Source organism: Somniosus microcephalus, chromosome 14 (assembly GCF_052327205.1).
Source record: "Somniosus microcephalus isolate GS21.2 chromosome 14, FLI_Smic_1.0, whole genome shotgun sequence".
In the NCBI taxonomy this organism is placed as follows: domain Eukaryota; kingdom Metazoa; phylum Chordata; class Chondrichthyes; order Squaliformes; family Somniosidae; genus Somniosus; species Somniosus microcephalus.
In genome coordinates this window covers 15611091-15617717 of record NC_141000.1, presented here as the reverse complement: position 1 = coordinate 15617717, position 6627 = coordinate 15611091, and positions in this window count along the sequence as shown.

Here is a 6627-nt window from a genome sequence, read left to right as displayed (position 1 = left end):
AGGAGCAAAAATTTAAACTGAATCGATTCTTCGGCAGCAAAGCTTCAGCAAGTTAAAAGTCCAAAAAAGGTTCTTTTAAGCACTCCTTTCCCTGTCCTGCTCTGCCTAGGAACCAGCAACATCTCTTTTATGCAAGTATTTGTACTTATTTTAAGTAATAGAAATATAGAAAAATAGGAGCAGGAGTCGGCCATTCGGCCCTTCGAGCCTGCTCCGCCATTCAGTATGATCATGGCTGATCCTCTATCTCATTCATTAGTGTATGGAAATGAAGCGGCTAGCATGAGAGGGTGATTATAATTAAATGGCATGAGTTAGCTGGGACTTTAGTGGGTTTGCATGGATGCTGGAGGAAACTTTCAAATAGGTTTCTTCACAGGCAGGGAGGCAATGCTAGGTCTCCCCACCCCACTGTCCTCCCTCACCAACCTCAATTCTTCCACAACCTGGGAAATGCTGGAATCACTCAGCAGGTCAGGCAGCATCTGTGGAGAGAAGGTAGGGAGAACTTTTCAGATTCTTAACCTTTTGTCAGAACTGCTTCTGACCGAAAGGTTATCGATCGACCTGAAAAGTTAACCCTACCTTTCTCCCTCCGCGGATGCTGCCCAACCTGCTGAGGATTTCCAGCATTTTCTGTTTTTTCTTTCAGATTTTCAGCATCTGCAGTATTTTGCTTTTGGTTTTATTTTTCTACAAAATGGGCAGAAATCAGGAGTAAATGTAGGCCTACATCTGAAGCATCAGACAATGACGTTCTCTTATTACCTGGTAACAATTAGAGAGTGAAAGAGCGAGAAGTGGGAAAAGCGAGGGCAGCTTGACGCCTCAAAGTCGAAATTACAAAGAAAGACAGAGTATCTCAACATCCAGCCCAACTATACCCTCAAAAAGTTAGTATGCAGGTGCAGCAGGTGATCAGGAAGGCCAATGGAATCTTGGCTTTTATTGCAAGGGGGATGGAGTATAAAAACAGGGAAGTCTTGCTGCAGTTATACAGGGTATTGGTGAGGTCACACCTGGAATACTGCGTGCAGTTTTGGTTTCCATATTTAAGAAAAGATATACTTGCTCTCGAGGCGGTTCAGAGAAGGTTCACTCGGTTGATTCTGGAGATGAGGGGGTTGACGTATGAGGAAAGGTTGAGTAGGTTGGGACTCTACTCATTGGAGTTCAGAAGAATGAGAGGCGATCTTATCGAAACATATAAGATTGTGAGGGGGCTTGATCGGGTGGATGCGGGGAGGATGTTTCCACTGATGGGTGAGACTAGAACTAGGGGGCATAATCTAAGAATAAGGGGCTGCGCTTTCAAAACTGAGATGAGGAGAAACTTCTTCACTCAGAGGGTAGTAAATCTATGGAATTTGCTACCCCAGAGAGCTGTGGAAGCTGCAACATTAAATAAATTTAAAATGGAGATAGACAGTTTCCTAGCAGACAAGGGAATTAGGGGTTACGGGGAGAGGGCAGGGAAGTGGACGTGAGTCTAGATTCGGATCAGCCACGATCCTATTGAATGGCGGAGCAGGCCCGAGGGGCCGTATAGCCTACTCCTGCTTCTACTTCTTATGTTCTTATGCTTTCCTGCAAGTTCCCAATCAAACTCTTATCAGAGCAGTCCTGAAAAGATGTTTTTCTCCTCCATGGTTACTTTTCCAGTACACACTGTCATGGAGGTGGAGGCTCAGAAGGAAAGTTGGCTACAGTTCCCTGACATTTCTTTTGTCAAAAACACTGGGTTTCATTAGCCTGCCTCTTAACTGCCTCTTGGCTTTAAGCCTTTTCTTCTCCCCATTTATAAGTACTGTAGGATAATTACAACCATCAACTGTCTCCTCAGAAAAGCCATTACTTCCACTTTACCCAAACATCACGGTTTTGAAACAGATTAAAATTCTTAATAATTTACTTTTTTTTTACAAGCCATTGCAACCTCTCCAGTGTTCAATAAATAACCATGTTCCTCCAACCAGTCTGACTAAGGAATAGCCCAAGGAAAAGAAGTGAAAATAACTGTTCTATAGGTACATAAACGGTTTATTGTTACATTTTACGTGAAGCTTAATCCCAGAGATATAAGTATTAAAGCAGCATGAGTATATATAAACCATAGATTAGTGTTTTGACTCCTGCATTTTTGATCACTTAACCAGACTGGCTTTCCTGATAAACAATTGACATGAGGTGCACTGATATTTAAACATTCTTGTCCAATACTGCCACCTACTGGTAAATCATGATACAGTTTCACTTGAGAGCATCTCACCTTCATTCAGATTCCAAGCCAGGCTGAGATTATACATACCACAAAATCAGAGGTAAATCAGGTTCAAACGCAACTAGTCCATCTTCAAATGCATTCAGAACCTGGTTCAATACCAATGAGAAAAACAACCAAAAAAAGTAATAAACCATTGTCTGAGGTTCTTATGTGACGTAGCATCCAATAAAAGCAGCTGTCTACAAAATACTAATGCTCAGATAATTGCTGTTGAAATTAAGTCGGGAAAATGTTGTGTTGAGCAAGAACGACATCAGAACAGTTGAGAATGGCAGCTTTTGTGAAAATTCATAACAGGGCTTTCTAGTTGGCATCCTCTAAAGAGATTTACTGTGAATCAGGGCTGCTATGTATGTGTATGTGTGCATATACATGTATTTTAGTCACAAAACCCTGTTACCAGCCTATTGTAAAAATACATTATCATTCATCACATGGTAGCAGATCTAGAGCTAGGGTGGTGATTAGGTGCTACAATGTGGAAGAGTTGTCTTATGAGGAAAGGTTGGGCCTATACTCATTGGAGTTTAGAAGAATGAGAGGTGATCTTATTGAAACATATAAGATTCTGAGGGGGATTGACAGGGTAGATGCTGAGAGGATGGTTTCCCCTCGTGGGGGAATCTAGAACGAGGGGACATAGTCTCAGAATAAGGGGTCGCCCATTTAAGACGGAGATGAGGAGGACTTTCTTCTCTCAGAGGGTCGTGAACCTTTAGAATTCTTTACCCCAGAGAGCTGTGGAGGCGAAGTCATTGAATATATTCAAGGCTGAGATAGATAGATTTTTCAGCAACAGGGGAGTCGAGGGTTATGGGGAGCGGGCAGGAAAGTGGAGTTGAGGCCAAAATCGGATCAGCCATGATCTCATTAAATGGCGGAGCAGGCTCGAGGGGCCGAATGGCCTACTCCTGCTCCTATTTCTTATGTTCTTATAATGTGACCAGAGAGTTGTTGGACTGAGGATAACAATCAGTCAAGATTCCTTCCTGCTCATTATCCAATGATGCTTGCTAGAAAGTGCACATTGTGACATTAGGTGGCGCCTTCTGCTGTCAAATAGTCTGTCAACAAGAAAACTGGCCACTTTGGCCGCCAGTACCTGTTAAACCATACATCGGTCGCTTTCCAACACACGAGATTTATTTGTGATGATTTGCAGAGCTTTTTTTAAATGCTCACACTTTTGAGAAATCGAAACATAGCGTTCCAATGTTTAAATTTCCCAAGTGAAGTAAGTGTATTAAAAAAAGTCTGAGAATTGAGGGATTTACAAGTACATTGTGGGCATTGGTAATGCTGCTTCACCATGAGTCAACACCTTCAGGAGAAGGAACGGTCCTGGTAATCCAAAGACCTGGACTAATGATCCCGAGACGCGAGTTCAAATCCCACCACGGCAGCTGGGGAATTTGAATTCAGTTAATTAAATAAATCTGGAATAAAAAGCTAGTATCGGTAATGGTGACCATGAAACTACCAGATTGTCATAAAAACGCATTTGGTTCACTACTGTCTTTTAGGGAAGGAAATCTGCCGCCCATACCCGATCTGGCCTATATGTGACTCCAGAGCCACAGCAATGTGGTTGACTCTTAACTGCCCTCTGAAATGGCCTAGCAAGCCACTCAGTTGTATCAAACCGCTAGGAAAACCTTCACCTCACTGACTGCAGCGGTTCAAGAAGGCGGCTCCCCACCACCTTCTCGAGGGCAATTAGGGATGGGCAATAAATGCTGGCCTTGCCAGCGACGCCCACATCCCATGAATGAATAAAAAAGAAAGAGGTGAGAAAATGAGGAAATTTCCCATGGTGATGAAATTCTTTACATGTACAACATAACAACTTTTGGTTTTCAATTCATTTGATTGACATAAAATGTAAACTACAAGCAGTTTGTATCTACCATCACTAAGATGCAATGTACAGTTACAAGAGCTGTGTTCTGACAGTAGCTGATTGTTTGTTTGTCATAACAAAAACCTATTATACAGTACAAATAAAAAGAAAACTGAAAAATGCTGTAAATCTGAAACAAAACCAGGAAATGCTGGAAATATACAACAGGTCTATTAGCATCTGAAAAAAGATCAAAGTGCCTGGTTAACTTTCAGTTCTGACAAAAACTGACATCTGAAATGTTAGCATATGTATGGAGAAAAGATAGATTAACAGCTGCTGTGTATTTCCAGCATTTTCTGTTTTTGTTACAGAGCTGCCCTGTTTCCTCTGATTTGTGAGAGACATTGCTTTCAGACTTAGATCCTACAATTCCCACAGCAGACTTCATGCCAGTGTAAATGTGGTTAAACCCTGGAATAATTTAGCTTGGCATTAGATGTGTAAAATCGGTGTTACAGTTTAGGCTATTCCCCAATACGTTTGTGTTCACAGCAAAAAGGTGGTTTCCAAAGATAATGAGTCCCCTATGATTCAAAATCTCATGCTATTGTGAAGGGAGCATAGCCCAAGGGTTAACAATTACCCCTAACTGCAGTATATAGTACACTGGAGAGCACACAGGATGCCCACCATGTTCTGCTGTCTCTCCCAAAAAGCGGAAAGTATCACGCGATGATCAATGCACGTAAGGTAAAAACAACTTGGTTAGATTTATTTACAGGATAAATTGACAGAAGCAATAAGACACAACAAAGAACTGAGTCAGCACAATATTTAAAAAAAATTAAAGTCATTCCACAAGGGGTTAAAATATTCATATTAGAACACATTTCTTGGATTATTTGTTAAGTGACATCATTGGGGCTCGATCTACATATTTAAAGCAGGATCCTGTTGGCGAGTGTCCCACTCCATGGACACCCGGGTGCAGACAGTCGCGGAAGAGAAGCAGGGCCCAACAGGTCTATGCCGGTGTTTATGCTCCACACAAGCCTCTTCCCACCCTACTTCATCTAACCCACTTCATCTAACCCTATCAACATATCCTTCTATTCCTTTCTCCCTCATGTACTTATCTAACTTCCCTGTTGTGTTTGACTTCTAAAGCAGCACTCATTTCTCATTTCTCTTCTGACTGCCTTTTCGACAACTTGTATTTAGATATTGCCTTTCATGTAACAAAACACCCAAGATGCTTTACAAGAGCAGGAAGTAGAATAAAAGTCAGCAGAGGTCGGCAGAAGCACAGTTGAAGAGGAATTTTTTGATACAATTAGAATATAAAGGCAGGTGGAAATGGGCATCTGTATTACAAAACTGCTAATATACACTACCACCAACAAAAATGAAAATATAAATCCCCTTTGCAACCACGGTGAACACTCAAAGCATGCGTATTACGAAATAGCATCATCTTGTTTGCCAATGGGTTACAGTCTCTACTCAACACTACAAAGTACAAACTGCCTATTATGAAACAAAAAAAAGCAATCTAAGCAGAGGCAATTCAGTGTCGACTCCTTATTTGCCTACACAACAGAGACTATACTTCAAAAGTAATTTGTTGGCTGTAAAGCGCTGTAGGACATCCTGAGGACATGAAAGGCACCATATGAAAGCAAGTTCCTTCCTCTTGCTCAATAGTTTAGACTGTTACTTTTTAAATTCATATTGCAGGCTTGTGAGGATTATAATGCAAGTGGCTGCACTTTATAAGACATTCCAGAATGCACTGTATGCTACAAACCATTCCATGACTAACCAACTGCATGTTTAATTTCATCACAGTTATCATGTTTCTGGGTCATTTAAATTATGAACATGGCTTGTAACTTAACTGTATGGGAAGCACATCTTCTCCTATAAAAAAAAGAGTTCTAGATTCAAATTTATCCCACTTCACTATATTAGTGCAAGGTGTACTGTGTCAACTGGAAGCTGTTTGCTTCATAATTCTACTTTAATTAAAAGTGTTAGGTTATTTGAAACCCTGCTGAAAGTAACCTTCCACATTTAGAGTTAAGGCTGAGCTAAGGGGTCCTCTTTTTATTTGAACCCAAAAAAAACCAATTAGACTGTAAATAAACAAAAGTTCAACTAAATCTTAACAAATCAAATTAAAATTTGGTTTTCCGAATTGATGTTGCACTCCAGTCCCCGCGGCGCCCATCGGTCGCGGAAAGAGCTAAGGGGTAAGCCATTTAGGACAGAGAGGAGGAGGAATTTCTTCACCCAGAGAGTGGTGAACCTGTGGAATTCTCTACCACAGGCCCTGTTCCTGGGACTAGGGACAGGGTCACTGGCAAGGCTTGGAAGCTAAGCATGAGCCAGGCCTGGTTAGTACCTGGAAGGGGTGATTATCAGTGGAAGACCAGGTGCAGAAGGTCATGGAAGGAGCCCCGAGGAGGGGCGGTTGGTGAGAAGGTCATGGATTGTACAA